We start from the raw sequence: 16839 nt of genomic DNA on the forward strand, positions 1-16839 counted from the left end.
CACTTAATCAATTCCTGAACTTGAGACAGTTTACAGACCCAAAACCCTTTGAATGAGGGAAAGCCTTTGTCCCCTTAGAGAAGGATCCCATTACACTGTCAAAAATAATATAGTGTTAATTTTACTCCAAGCTTTCCTCAAAGAGACCTAAGATGTTTTACCAGGGTAAACTTTCACTGGGGAAAAGGAAATGATCAGGGATTTCAGGGATTGTTAGACATTGAAAGAGAGGTGTCATTAATTCCAGGAGACTAAAAATATCACTATGGACCACCAGAGTAAGGGCTTATGGAGATCAGATAATCGATGGAATTTAGCTCAACTCTGTCTCATAGTGTTTCCAGTGGATCCTAAACCCATTCTGCAGTTATTTCTCCAGTTTCAGAATGCATAACTGGAATAGACATATTCAACAACTGTCAGGTCCTCCACATTGTTTACTTGACTTTTGGAGTGAAGGTTATTAGGATAGGAAAAGCCAAGTGGAAGCCTTGAAAAATAGTAAATCAAAAGCAATACCAGATAGTTAGAGGGATTGCAGAGATCAGTGACACCATCAAGAATTTGAAGGATGCAGGTTTGGTGATTCCCTCAACATCCCCATTCCACTTTCCTATTTAGACAATGCAGAAAACTGAAGGCTCTTATAGGGACACAGTGGATTATTGTCAGCTTAACCAGGTGGAGACTCCAATTTCCACTCTTGTTACAGATGTAGAATCAGTGGTTAAGAGAACCAACACATCCCTTAGTACCTGGTATGCAACTATTGATCTTGAAAATGCTTTTTTTCTCAATTGCCATTAGTAAAGACTACCATAAACTATTTGCTTTCAGTTGGCAAGGTCAACAATATATCTTCACTGTTTTACCTCTGGTATATATCAACTCTCCAACCCTATGTCATAATATAGTCCACAGGGTACTTGATCACCTTTCCCTCCCACAGGACATCACACTGGTATATTATATTGATGATATTATGTTGATTGGACCTAGTGAGCAAGAAATAGTAACTATTCTAGACTTATTGGTAAGGCATTTGTGTGAGAAAGAATGGGAGATAAATTCAACAAAAATGCAGAGGTCTTCCACCCTGGTGAAATTTCTAGACACTCAGTGATGTAGGGCATGTCAAGAAATTCCTTCTAAAGTGAAGGATAAGCTGATATATCAGGTCTTTCCTACAACCAAAAAAAGAGGCACAACAGTTAGTTGGCCTAATCAAATTTTGGAGAAAATATATTCCTCATTTGGGTGTGCTACTCTGTCCCATTTACTAAGTGACCAGAAAAGCTTCTAGTTCTGAGTGGAGACTGGAGCAAGAGGAGGCTGTGTAACAGCTCCAGGCTGCTATTCAAGGTGTACTGCCAAGTGAGCCACATGACCCAACAAATCCAATGGTGGTTGAAGTGTCTGTGGCAAATAGAGATCCTGTCTGGAGCTTTTCCCAGGCCCTAAAAGAGAATCACAACACAGATTGATAGGATTTTGGAACAAAATACTGTCGTCCTTTGCAGATGACTACTTTAGTTTTGAGAAACAGCTTTAGGCCTGTTCTTGGCCTTAGTAGAGACTAGACACTTTACCATGGACCACTAAGTTTCCATGAGACCTGAGTTGCCTATTATGAGATGGACATTGTTTAACCAACCAAACCATCAAGTATGGCATGCACAGCAGCATTCCATCATAAAGTGGAAGTGATATATATGAGATAAAGTTTGAGCAGTTCCTGAAGGCACAAGTAAGTTAAGGAAGTGGCCTAAATGTTCATGGTCACCATTCTTGACATATTACCTTCACATTCACAGTTCACAGATATGGTCTCTTTGGGAGTTTCTTAAAACCAGTTGACTGAGGAAGGGGAAACAGGTCTGGTTTACAGATGGTTTCACACAATATGCAAGGATCTCCTGAAAATAACCAGGTGCAGCTCTGCATCCCATTTCTGGGAGCGCCCTGAAGGACAGTGATTAGAGGAAATCCTCCCATTGGGTAAGACTTAAAGCAGGGCACCTGGTTGCTCATTTTATTTGGAAGGAGAAATGGCCAGAGGTGCATTTGTACACTGATTCATGGGCTGATGCCAATTGTTCGGCTAGATGGTCAGAGACTTGGAATAAATAAAATTAGAAAACTAGTGACAAAGACTTCTGGGGAAGTGGTATGTGGATAGGCATTTATGAGTGGGCAAAACACATGAAAATATTTGTGTCCCATGTGAAAGTTCACCAGAGAGTGATTTTAGCAGAGGAAGATTTTAATAATCAAGTGAAGAAGAGGACATATTCCGTGGATAGCAGTCAGCATCTTTCCTCAACCACTCCTGTCTTTGTCCAAAGAGCTCATGAACAAAGTGGTCATAGTGGTAGGGATAGAGGTTATGCATGGGCTCAGCAACATGGACTTCCCCTCATTGAGGACTTGGCTACAGCCACTGCTAAGTGTTCAATCTGCCAGCAGCAGAGACCCACTCTCAGCTCCTAATATGGCACCATTCCCTGTGGTGATCAACCTGCTAGTTGATCACATTGGACAACTTCTATCATGGACGGGGCAGTAATTTGCTCTAACTGCAATAGACACTTACTGAAGATATGGATTTGCCTTCCCTGCAAGCAATATTTCCAAAACTGCATCCATTTATTGAATATTTTATCCACTGCCATGGTATTCCACACAGCTTTGCTTCTTATTTTTATTTATTTATTTTTTAGATACTGGGGCTGGGGGTTGAATCTGGGACCTTGTAAGTGGGAAGTCAGCACTCAGCCACTAAGTCACATCAGCTCCCCTGAGTTGTTTATTTTCCCTTTATTTTTTGCTTGTTGTTTGTCTTTGTTTTTAGGAAACACCAAGAACTAAACCTGGGTCCTCGTATGTGGGAAGCAGGTGTTCAGTCGCTTGAGCTACAACCACTCCTCACAGCATTGTTTCTGATCAAGGAAGCAAATTCAAATCAAATGATGTGTGGTTCTCATGGAATTCACTGGTCTTACCATTTTCCCCATCATCCTGAAGCAGATGGATTGATAAAATATTGGGGTAGCCTTCTGAAGATCAATTACACATGCCATCTAGGTGGCAATATCTTGCAGGCTGGGGCAATGTTCTTCAGGAGGTATGTATGCTCTAAATCAGTGAGCACTATATGGTGCTGTTTTTTCCTATAGCCAGGTTTCACAGGTCCAGGAATTAAGGGGTGAAAATGAGAGTGGCATCACTCACTATTGCCCCTAGTGATTCACTAGGGAAAAAAGTTTCTTCCTGTCTCTGCGACCTTAAGCTCTTTTTGTCTTCAGGTCTTATTTCCAAAAGGAGGAGTGCTTCCACCAGGAAACACAGGAATGACTGCATTGAATTGGGCTCTTCATGCCTCTGAATCAACAGGCAAAAACAGAAATTTCTATATTGGCTGGGGTGATTGATCCTGACTATCAGGGAGAAATAGGACTCCACCTACACAGTGTAGGTAAAGAAGAGTTTGCCTGGAATACAGGAGATCCTCTAAGGTGCATCTTAGTACATCTACCATGCCCTGTGGTTAAATTTAATGGAAAATTGAAACAACCCAATCCAGGAAGGACTAATGTTATCATAAGTACCAATAGACAGGCCTGCCTGGGCCTATGCTACAAAAAACAAACATGTCCTTTAGTGAGAAGGTGATTTATGGTGAGTGCACAAGCAAGGAACTGGAGAAATCTTCCCAAAACCAGTTCAAGGTGATAATGGGAAATTTTATAGGCATAAAGAGAGGGGTAGGGGAGAAGAAAAAGAGGTAAATAAAACAAGTGATGCCAGGGGTCTTGTGAGGAAGGTAAATGTAGTTTCTCAGTTCTGTGTTTTCTAATGCACATCCAACTTGTCTTTGACTTCAGCAGCTAATACACTACAGTTTAGATATAGTTGTACAGGTGCAAGGCCTTCATAGCTCCTTTCTCAGTACCTGCCCAAGAATATCAAGTTTTTGACTTTGAGAAAAGTTACAGATTTAGACATTTCTGTTTGGTTTTGTTTTGAGACATTATCTTATTCCTGTAAGCAAAACTGAGAAGGTCTGGTTAATATGCTTCTGGGAACTAAAAGCAAACAGTAAATGTCTAGAATTAGATTAATAGAAAACCAGCTCAATTAGTTTTAGAATTTTCAAAGCTGCTTATGTGAAGAAATTTCAATAATCACATTTTACAACTACCCCTAACAATAGCCCAGAATCTCCAGGAATGAAGGTGTGGGTTACCCCACAAGGCAAAGAAACATGGTCTGCTGAGGTGTTTGCTGAGGGTAAAGGGAACAAAGATTAAGTAACGGAAGAATGTAGAGATAAATATGAACTTCAACCATTTGACCAGTTACAGAAATGAGGACTATAATGGTTATGGGTATGTTTGCCTATATATATATAAAATGAATATCTTCATTTTCTTCCCTATTCTTTCCCCTTACCAAATGACGTAATTTTCATTTTTCATGCCAAAGTATTTAGGGATGTCAAGTTTAACAGTGAATATTACACAAAGACTTGCATCCTATTCTGGAGGGATTTAGGGCATTTCCAGTTGTACACAGGACAGTTGAATGTTGTTAGGTTGAAAAAAATATCTGCTATTGTTTTTATTTAGAGACTACGTATGGCTTAAGGTGATGGTATGACTGCCAAGTTGACAAAGTGTGGACTGTGATGGTTAGGTTAACACATTAACCTAACCAGGTTAATGGTGCCCAGTTTTTTGTTCAAGCAAGTAAAGGATCTCAGTAAGTTGATTTCATAAATGACTGGCTACATCTGTAATCAACTGAGGTGATTACATTCAACCATGAGTGAGGTCTCATCCAATTACTAGATAACCTTAAAAATAGAAATGATTTCAGCATTAAGAGAGAGAACTCACATCATTACTTCAGATATCCAGCATCTTCTGGGGAACTCTAAAAGGAACTTCATTGGAGTCCCTAGGTTACAGCCTACCCTATGAAATTTGGGCTTGTGCATCCCCATGGTCACATGAGACAATTTTATAAAATTTTATACTATTTACAGATATCTTCTGTTGGTTCTATCTCCCTAGAGAACCCTAATACAGGGTCTATGATATTTTTCCTTTTGTAATAAGGAAAATGTCCAAAAATTTACAGAGGCAAAGACTACACAACTATGTGATGAAACTGAGAACCACTGAGCATACATTTTGGATGTATGGTACAAGGCATGGAACTATGTAATACAGTGAACCATGTGGTGTATGATGGACTGTGGCTAAGAGAACAATTATGAAAGCATTCTTTTAACAAATAACCATGCAGAATACTGATACATGGTGTTAATAATAAGGAATTGTTTGGAAAATGTAATCTATAGACCATAGTTAGTAGTACTATTTTGAAGATATTCTTTCATAAACTGTAACAAATGTTACACAAACATGCAAAGTGTTGGTGGAGTGGTGATATATGGGAATTCTTCATGTTACACATGATTTTTCTGTAAGCTCAAAAAATCTCTAATTATATATATATGTGTGTGTGTGTGTGAAAAAGAAGAAGAAAGATCTCATATCAAATATATAATATCAGAAGTGGAACAATTAGAAAAGAAGTGTAAACTAAACCCAAAATGAGCAGAAGGAATGAAATAATAAAGATTAGAAAGAAATAAATGAAATAGAAAATAAAAACAATAGAGATCATGTACAAAACCAAAAATTGGCTCTGTGAAAAGATCAGTAAAATTGACAAACATTTGGCTACATTGAAAAAGATTAAAAAAATGGACAGGACAAAAAGGAATAAAATCAGAATGAAAAGGGGTGTTACTACTAAGTTCAAGAGTATAAAAAGGACTGTAACAGGATACTGTGAATAATTGCACATGAACAAATTATATAACCTAGGTAAAATGCACAAATTCCTAGAAAAAACAAAAACTACACGCACTGCCTCAAGAAGATACAGAAGATCTTAACAATACAAAACAATCCGTTTTGTGTGGAATCAGTAATAAATAAATTTAAAAAACTCCCCAAAGAGGGAAGTCTTGGAGTAGATGGCTTCATAGGAGAATTTTAACAAACATTCCAAAAAGAATTAACATCTACATTTTTCAAACTTTTATAGAAACTTGAAGAAGCAGAAAACCTCCTTAAATCATTCTATGAGACTAACATCACACTCATAGCAAAGCTGGCTAAAGGTATCACATGTAAAAAACTACAGACTCACATTTCTTATGAACATAGATGCAAAAGTCCCCCCAAAATAATAGCTAACCAAATTCATCAGCATATTAAAAGAATTATACACCACAAACAAGTGGAATTTACCCCAAGTATGAAAAGTGGTTTACCATAAGAACATCAATTAATGAAATAATACACCACAATAATAAAACAAAGGGAAAATAAAACACATGACATACAAGAGAGGTTTTAAATTTATTTTTTAATTTTATTATATATTTTAAAGACACATGGATCACACGTAATGTTACATTAAAAAATATAAGAGGATCCCATGTACCCCACTCCCCACACCCCCCACTCCTCCCACATCAACTACTGTCATTAATGTGGTACATTCATTGCATTTGATCAGTACATTTTGGAGGATTCCTACACATCATGGATTATAGTTTATCTTTTTGTTTATGCTCTCTTCCAGTTCATTCTTTGGATTATGGCAGGATATATAGTATCCTGCATCTGTCCATGCAATATCATTGAGGACAAATCCAAGTCCTGAAAATGCCCCAATATCATACCTCTTTTCCCCTTTCCCTGACTTCAGGAACTCCCATGGCCACTGTCTCCATATCAATGATGTAATTTCTTCCATTGCTAGAGTCACAATATTTCTATAGTAGAATACCAGTAAGTCCACTCTAATCCAAATTTTATTCCTCTATCCTGAGGACCCTCGGAAGGTGATGTCCACTCCACTTCTTTTTTTTTTTATTGACTTTGTAATAATATTACATTAAAAATATATATGTGAGGTCCCATTCAACCCCACCCCCCCACCCCCCCCTCCCCCCCCCAACAACACTCGTTCCCATCATCATGACACATCCATTGGATTTGGTAAGTACATCTTTGGGCACCTCTGCACCTCATAGACAATGGTCCACATCATGGCCCATACTCTCCTCCATTCCATCCAGTGGGCCCTGTGAGGATCCACGATGTCTGGTGATCACCCCCGAGGCGCCATCCAGGGCAGCTCCACGTCCCAAATACGCCCCCACCTCTCATCTCTTCCTGCCCTTCCCCATACCCATCGTCCACCATGTCCACTTTTCCCAATCCAATGCCACCTCTTCTATGTGGACATTGGATTGGTTGTGTCCATTGCACCTCTATGTCAAGAGGAGGCTCAGATTCCACATGGATGCTGGCTGCCATCCTCCCATTTTCAGTTGTAATCACTCTAGGCTCCATGGTGTGGTGATTGTCCTTCTTCAACTCCATCTTAGCTGAGTGTGGTAAGTCCAATAAATCAGATTGTAGGTGCTGGAGTCTGTTGCGCTATATGCCATTCCACTCCACTTCTAAATCAAGAGGAGGTTTAGAATCCACATGGCTGATGGACGTGGTTGTCGTACTTGCAGACTCTCTTCCTGTTCCCTGGTGTGGTGGTTGACCATCCATACCTCCCTGTTAGGTGACCTGGGTAAGTCCAACAAGCTGGAGAGTAAGTGTTGCAACTCTGCTGAGGCTCAGGGCCCAGCTGGCACATAGTCTAAAGATTCAAGTCTCCTGAGCATGCACCAACCCCAGCACCAACTGCAGGTTCAGTAAAATGAAAGAAGAGACATTTATAGAGAGGTTACATCTGAGTCCCACTCCATAACACTCAGGAGCACAAATTCCAAAGTAGGGCCCACTGGCAGAGCACTGAACCCCAGAGCCATCTCTCATGACTGTAAGGCCTCGGTGTCTCCATAGCTCTCAGGAGCACCAGTAAATGGAGTTGTATTTACTTTGGCTGTCTCTGAGATCCTGCTGAGACGTGCAAAACCCCAACCCCTCTGATGGCCTCCCAATTAATTTTGAAGTCTCTTAGCTATATGACTTTATCATGTGTCTTTACCATTTCCCCCTTTTATTCAAGGTCTTTTTCTACTTGCATCACAAACTGGTGCTTGGAAAAATCCCTCAGTTCCAGGGAGGCTCATCCCTGGGAATCATGTTCCATGCTGGGGGAAAGATAATGCATGTACATACTGAGTTTGGCTTAAAGAGTAGTTTTTAATTACATAAAAATCATATTGAAAATATAGGAGATTTCCATATACCACACCCCTCCTCTCTCAACTTTCGACCATTAACAACATCTTTTATTAGTGTGGTATATTTGTTACAACTGATGAACTCATATTGAAGCATTGCTACTAAGTGTGGTCTACAGTTTACATTATGGCTTATATTTTGCACCACACAATTTATACATTTTTAAAATGTATAATGGCTTGTATACATCATTACAATATCTCTTTCCATCATATAAATCCTTCATGTTTTACAAAAAAGTCTTTTGACAAAATTCAGCATATCAATTGATAAAAACTCTGAGGAAAATAGAAATTGGAGGAAAACTTTTCAACATAATAAAAGTCATATATGAAAAGCCCTTAGATAACATTATAATTATGAAAGATGACAAGCTTTCCTTCTAAAATCAGGATCAAGAATAGGGATGTCCACTATCATCACCATTATTTATTATTGTACTGGAAGTTCTAGCTAGAGCAATTAGGTAAGAAAAGAGAAGACATCAAAATTGGAGAGGAAGAATTCAAACTTTCCCTATTTGCAGATGACATGATCCTATATAGAGAAAATCCTGAAAAATCAAGAACTAATCTAATAGAGCTAATGAACAAAGTCATCAAAGTGAAAATGTATAAGTTCTAAACCCCTAAATAAGTAGTGTTTATATACACTAATAATAAACAATCTGAGAAAAAAATCAAGAAAAAATTTCATTTACTAATAGCTACTAAAATACTGAAAGAATCAAATATCTATCAGTAAATCTAATGAAGAATATAATGTAATGTTCCCTAGAGAGCCCTGACTAACATATTATAACTACAAAATGTTCAACAAAATACTAGCAGACCACATCAAATGGCACATTAAAAGAATTATATTCCATAATCAAGCAGGATTTATCTTAGCTATGCAAGTGTGATTCAACATAAGTAAATCAATTAACATAATATACCACATTAACAGAATACATGAAAAAAACACATGAACATCTCAAGTGATGTAGTGCAAGCATGGACAAAATCTAGCCTCACTTCTTGAAAAAACACTTAGGAATCAAGGAAGAGAAGGAAACATCCTCAATATGATAAAAGACATGTATGAAAAACTCACAACTGACGTACTTAATAGTGAAAAATTCAAAGTGTTCCCTTTAAGACCTGTAACAAGACAAGAATGCATACCATTACCACTACTATTTGACACTGTACTGTAAATTCTAGCCAGAGCAAATAGGCAAGAAATCAAAATAAAAGGCATCCACATTGGAAAGGAAGAAGTAAAAAACTTACTGTTTGCATATGTCATAACCTTTTATATGGAAAATCCTGAAAAATCCACAGTCAAGTAATAATTCTAATAAATTAATTCAGTATAGTGGCAGGGTAAAAGATATAAACCTCAAAATAAGTAGTGTCCCTATATACTTTTAATGAACAACCTAAAGAATAAATCAAGAAAATATTCTATTTCAATAGCTACTAAAAGACTAAAAGACTCAAATATCTAGGAATAAATTTAAACAAAGATGTCAAGGACTTATATACAGTAAACTACATAACATTGCTAAAATAAATCAAAGGAGACCTAAAAAGATTGAAGGATATTCTAGGTTATTGGATCTGAGGACACGATAATGCTAAAGTGTCAATTCTTCCCAAAGAAATTAATAGTTTTCACACGATTCCAATGAAAATTCCCAATATTATTTATATACACAATATTATTTATATACACAACAATCTCAATATTATTTATATACACAAAGGAATTGAAAAAGCAGGAACTCGAACAGATATTTTCTCACTGGTGTTCATAGCAGCATAATTCACAATTGCCAAAAGATGGAAATTAGCGAAGTGTCCATCAACAGAGAAATGGTTAAACAAATGTGGTATTTATACAATGGATTATTATTCAGCTCTAAGAAAGAATGAAGTTTTGATACTCCAATATATGCAACTTGAATGAAACTTGAAGACTTCACAGTAAATGAAATAATTCTGCCCCAAAAGAAAAAAATATTGTATGGTCTCACTGATATGAAATAATTAGGATATGCAAATCAATAAAGTCAGAAAACAGAATACAGGCTATCAGCATCCAGTGTGGTGGTAGGGAACCAGGAGTAATGCTAAAATGGTACACAGATTCTATTTGGGGTGTTGGAAAATTCTTGGTACTGAATTGGTGATGAAAACAGAATATATATTTGAGTGTGGAAAGAAGCGGCTGGGCAGCATTGGAAATTCTTTGGGACTAGGCTGTTTCGGGATTTTTCAGGGCAGGAGGTGTCTGGACATCAAATTGGTGGGAAGGTAACAGAGAAAATTCGTGTATAACATAAAACTGAGGCTCTATTACATGGAGGTGGGAGCTGTGTGCGGGACACTCCCTCTTGGGGTGGGTGAAGCTGAAGCACCAGCACTGTGGCGGTGATTTCTGGAGGCTCTGTGGTACTGGGAAATTCATAAGCCCTGAGTGGGCTACTGGAGGGATAACAGGACAGGAGGCCTTCACAGACTGATTTCGGGAGACAAACGGGAGTTTTATTGTGAAGCAGGGAATTTTTGATTGTGCACACAAATAATAGCGCTTCTGCCTAGAGCCCCACCCTCCCAAGGCTGGCTGCCGATCTGAAGCAGCCTTAAATTGTTCACAATAAAGCGACATCACCAGGAGACTGTTTCAGGGCCTGCAGGGTGGGAGACGTCTGGAAGCCGATTAGGGGACTATTTTGCGAAGCATGGGAATTTTGGTTTTGGATTCTGTTATCAGCATTTCTGGCTGGAGCCCTACCCCTGGGCCTGGCTACCGATCTGTGTCATTAAATTGGCTGCAGTGCAGGTGGCTGTTCTGGGGGCTTCCAGGGTGGGAGGTGTCCTGAAGTCGAATTGGTGATACAGCCACAGAAGAGACCTGAGTGAGTGAGTGAATTGCGGGATTCAGACACATAGGTTAGAGTTTGCAGATGCGACCTCTCCCATAGGGCTGGGACCCAGCTGCAGGGATCCCTGAAGGCTGTGTTGCACTGCAGTGCTCCCAGGCTCCCTGTTGACCAGATTTGAGGTTGCCAGGTCTGAGTCCCTTAAACCCTGGTGGCCCACACTCCAGAGACTCACACCTCTTGAGGCTTCAATATCACAGACTTTCCATGCCTGAATCCATCACGCCCTGAGGTCCATCTGAGGTCCTTGAATGCCCTAGCCTTCAACGTTTGCATTTTTTCTTTTTTGTTTTGTTTTGTTTTTATTTTTATTTTATTATTGTTTTAATGTTCTGATTGCTAACATTGCATTATCTCTTAGTCTTTTCTCCCAGCGTATTCCCCAAAGTCTCTTTTTTTTCAGTTATTTAGGTTTTTTTTTTGTTGTTGTTGTTGCTGTTGTGGTTGTTCTATATCTTCTTTTTATTTTCCCTACTTGTTCCCCTCCCTTTTCACACCCCTTTTTCTTTCTTTCTTAGTTCTCTTTTTTATTCTCTCTCTCTCGTCCCTCATATTCTTCTTATTTTATTTTATCTTAATTATACAATAGGTGCTGCAAGGGAATACCTCACATTCGCTGGGTTTCCTCATCCTCCGCTGCCTCATTTCTGTGTGAATTGATTTTGGCTACCTACATTATCCCCTTTCCCCTACATCTTGATATCCTCCATCATTTACTGTCTCTGCTATATTCCACCCCCTTTCTTTTATCCCCAAAGTGTCTAACTCTTAATTTCTAATACCTTTGTTTTGTTTTCTGTCTTTTATCCACTCTTGAAACTATTGTCTTTCTTTTCTCTTTCCCTCTCTCACGAAAACACTAGCTTTTTAATTCATACCATATTCCTCCCATATTCAGTCGACTACCTCATTATAGGTACTCTACCTACCGCTATAACTCTACATAACTTACATGAATCTAATATCCATCCTCCCAGATCTCATATCGTTGCTCTGTTAACATTTATCACCAATACTACTTTACACTTTTTCCTTGCTTACACAATTGCCTTTCCCTGGCCCTAATATTTTCCTTTAAAGTGAACTCAACCAGCAATAAAAAATTAGAATAAGAAGAACAAAGTGACAAAGAGAAGATATAACACTTACGCAAAAGCAACAGCTAATTAATCCCCAAGACTATACAAAGAAGCTAAGGAACTGATTAAACCCATCAGGATAAAATGATGACCAGACAGCAACAAAAGTCTACAAACCAAACCAGTAATCAGGAAAACATGGCTGAATCCAATGAACAAACTAAAAACCAGGAAGGGGGGTAGTACTTTGCACAAGTAATTAAAGATCTCAGAACATATATCACTGACAAATTTAATGAAGTAAAGAAAGAGGTTGAGGTGCAGAGGTGCCCAAAGATGTACTTACCAAATGCAATGGATGTGTCATGATGATGGGAACAAGTGTTGCTGGGGGGGGGGGGGGGAGAGGTGGGGTGGGGGGGTGGGGTTGAATGGTACCTCATATATATATTTTTAATGTAATATTATTACAAAGTCAATTAAAAAAAGTTTTCCTTAAAAAAAAAAAAAGAAAGAGGTTAACAACATGAAGACAACACTTGGAGGGGAAATTGCAGACATACGCAAAAAGACACCAGATATGATGAGAATGAACATCACAGTTCAAGAAATCAAAAATACACTTGCAGCAAATATAATCAGACTAGTAGAGGCAGAGCAGAGAATTAGTGATGTGGAAGACAGTACATCGGAAATCAAACATATAGTAGAATTGGTCGATAAAAAGATAGAAAAAATCCATCTAGGACTTAGGGACCTGAATGATAATGCAAAATGCTCAAGCATACGTATTATAGGCATCCCAGAAGGAGAAGAAAAGGTAAAGGGGTCAGAAGGAGTGTTGCAGGAAATAATGGCTGAAAACTTCCCAAATCTACTGAAAGAGACAGATGTATATATCCAAGAAGCACAGTGCACCCCAATCATCATAAACTCCAACAGGCCCACCCCAAGACGTATAGTTGTCAAATTATCCAACGCTCAAGACAAAGAGAAAATTCTAAAAGCAGCAAGAGAAAAGAAAACCATCACATACAAGGGAAGCTCCATAAGATTAAGTGCTGATTTCTCATCTGAAACAATGGAGGCAAGAAGGCAGTGGTATGATATAGTCAAGGTACTAAAAGAAAAAAATTTCCAACCAAGAATATTCTATCCAACTAAACTAGCATTCAAAAATGATGGAGAATTCAAAGTATTCACAGATAAACAGAAACTGAAAGAGTATGCGAACAAGAAACCTCCCCTTCAAGAAATTCTAAAGGGAGTTCTGCAGGAAGAAAGGAAAAAACAGGACAGGCAGAGTTGGAGGCGAGTGTAACAGCAACAAAAAAGACAAAAACAGAAGGGAAAAAAACAACAAACAAAATATGACAAACAATTGTAAACAAAATATGGCTAACATAAATAATTCCTTGAAAGTAATAACACTGAATGTCAATGGATTAAACTCACCTATCAAAAGATTCAGACTGGGACATTGGATAAGGAAATATGACCCATCCATATGCTGTCTACAAGAGACACATCTTAGACCCAGAGATGCATGGAGATTGAAAGTGAATGGCTGGAAAACAATCTTACAAGCAAAAAATACCTAAAAAAAGGCAGGATTAGGATTATTAATATCAGACAAAATAGACTTTAAATGTGAAACAATTGTGAGAGACAAAGAAGGATACTACATATTAATGAAAGGGACAATCTGTCAAGAAGAATGAACAATCATAAATATTTATGCTCCTAACAAGGACGCCTCTAAATACGTTAGGCAAATGCTGGAAAAATTAAGTGAAAGAATAGATGCATCTACAATTATAGTGGGGGATTTTAATACATCACTATCAACTCTGGACAGAATATCTCAAAAGAGAATCACTAAAGAAACTAAATATTTGAACAGCATATTAGAGGAGCTGGATCTAATTGAAATATACAGATCATTACACCCAAACACGGCAGGATATACATTTTTCTCAAGTGCACATGGATCATTCTCCAAGACAGACCATATGCTAGGCCACAAAGAAAGGCTAAATGAATTCAGAAAGATCGAAATCATACAAAATAATATCACTGACCACACTGGAGTGAAGCTGGAAATCAGCAAGGGCCAGAGACCCAGATTTCACACCAAGATATGGAAATAAAATAGCACAATCTTAGAAAAACAGTGGGTCAAAGAGGAAATCACAAAAGAAATCATTGACTACCTTGAAACAAATGATATTGATAACACAACATAACAAAATTTATGGGATGCAGCAAAAGAAGTACTGAGAGGGAAATTTATAGCGATAAATTCATATATCAAAAAGAAGAAAGAGCAAAAATTGAAGAACTAACTGCACATTTGGAAGAATTAGAAAAAAAAAAAAAAACAAAGTAATCCAACAGGAAGAAGAAGGAAGGAAATAACAAAGATAAGAGCAGAACTAAATGAAATAGACAATAAGAAAACACTTGAAAATATAAGACCAAGAACTGGTTTTTTGAGATCAATAAAATTGGTAAACCTTTAGCGAGTCTAACAAAGAAAAAAAGAGAGAAGATGCAAATACACAAAAAAAGAAATGAGAAAGGAGATATCACCACTGACCCCACAGAAATAAAGACTATCTTAAGAGGATACTTTGAAAAACTATATTCCAACAAAAATGACAATTCAGAGGAAATGGACAAATTCCTAGAAACACATAAGCAGCCTATATTGACGAAAGAAGAAACTGATGATCTCAACAAACCAATCACAAGTAAAGAGATAGAATCAGTCATTAAAAATCTCCCAACTAAGAATATCCCAGGGCCACACGGCTTCACTGGTGAATTCTACTAAACATTCCAGAAAGAACTAACACTAATCCTGCTGAAACTATTTCAAAAAATCAAAATAGAAGGAACATTGTCTATCTCCTTCTATGATGCCAACATTACCCTAGTACCAAAGCCAAACAAAGACACCACAAGAAAGGAAAATTACAGACGAATTTTTCTAATGAACCTAGATGCAAAAATACTTAACAAGTACTTGCTAATCATATTCAACAACACATTAAACGAATTATACACCACCACCAAGTGGGATTCATTCCAGGTATGGAAGTATGGTTCAACATAAGAAAATCAGTCAATGTAATACACCATATAAGCAGATTGAAGGGAAAAAATCATCACATGATTATTAGCTATAGATGCAGAAAAAGCATTTGACAAAATACAGCACACTTTCTTGATAAAAACACTCCAAAAGATCAGAATACAAGGAAATTTTTTGAACATGATAAAGAGTATATATGAAAAACCAACAGCCAACATTGTTTACAATGGAGAAATCCTAATTAATCCTTCCCTCTAAAGTCAGGAACAAGACAAAGATGCTCGCTGTCTCCGCTCCTATTTCACATTGTCTTAGAAGTACTTGCTCGAGCACTGAGGCAAGAACCAGATATAAAAGGCATTCAAATTGGAAAGGAAGAAGTCAAAATTTCATTATTTGCAGGTGACATGATCCTATACATAGAAAACCCTTAGAGGTCTAAAACAAAGCTTCTAGAACTCATAAATGAGTTTAGTGAAGTCACAGGTTATAAGATCAATGTGCAAAAATCAGTAGCATTTCTCTACACCAATAAAGAGCAAGATGAGGAGGAAATCAAAAACAAATACCGTTCACAATAGTAAATAAAAAATCAAGTATTTAGGAATAAATTTATCTAAAGATGTAAAAAACTTATACACTGAGAACTATACGAGGCTGTTTAAGAAAATTGAAGACCTAAATAAATGGAAGAATATTCCCTGTTCATGGATAGGAAGACTTCATATTATTAAGATGTCTATCCTACCAAAACTGCTCTACACATTCAATGCAATCCCAATAAAAATCGACACAGCATTCTTTAAGGAACTAGAAAATCTAACTATGAAATTTATTTGGAAAGGAAAGAGGCCCCGAATAGCCAAAGACATATTGAAAAAGAAAGACGAAATTGGAGCAATCACACTACCTGACTTCAAAATATACTACAAAGCTACAGTAGTGAAAACAGCATGAGATTGGCATAAGGAGAGACAAACAGACCAAAGGAATCAAATTGAAAGTTCTGATATAGAACCTCATATATATAGCCATATAATATTTGATAAAGCCACGAAACCGTCTCAACTGGGAGAGAATGGCCTATTTAACAAATGGTGCCCGGAGAACTGGATATCCATATGTAGAAGAATGAAAGAGGTTAACCATCTCACACCTTATACAAACATCAACTCAAGATGGATCAAAGACTTAATATAAGAGCCAAGACCATAAAGACCTTGGAAAGCAGTGTAGGGAAACATCTACAAGACCTTGTAATAGGAAATGGCTTCATGAATATCACACCAAAAGCACCAGCAGCAAAAGAACTAATAGATAAATGGGACTTCCTCAAAATTAAAGCCCTCTGCACCTCAAAGGAGTTTGTCAAGAAAGTAAAAAAGGAACCTACAGAATGGGAGAAAATATTTGGCAAACATATATCTGATAAGAGACTTATAA

This window comes from Dasypus novemcinctus, chromosome X (assembly GCF_030445035.2).
Source record: "Dasypus novemcinctus isolate mDasNov1 chromosome X, mDasNov1.1.hap2, whole genome shotgun sequence".
NCBI classification, from domain to species: Eukaryota; Metazoa; Chordata; class Mammalia; order Cingulata; family Dasypodidae; genus Dasypus; species Dasypus novemcinctus.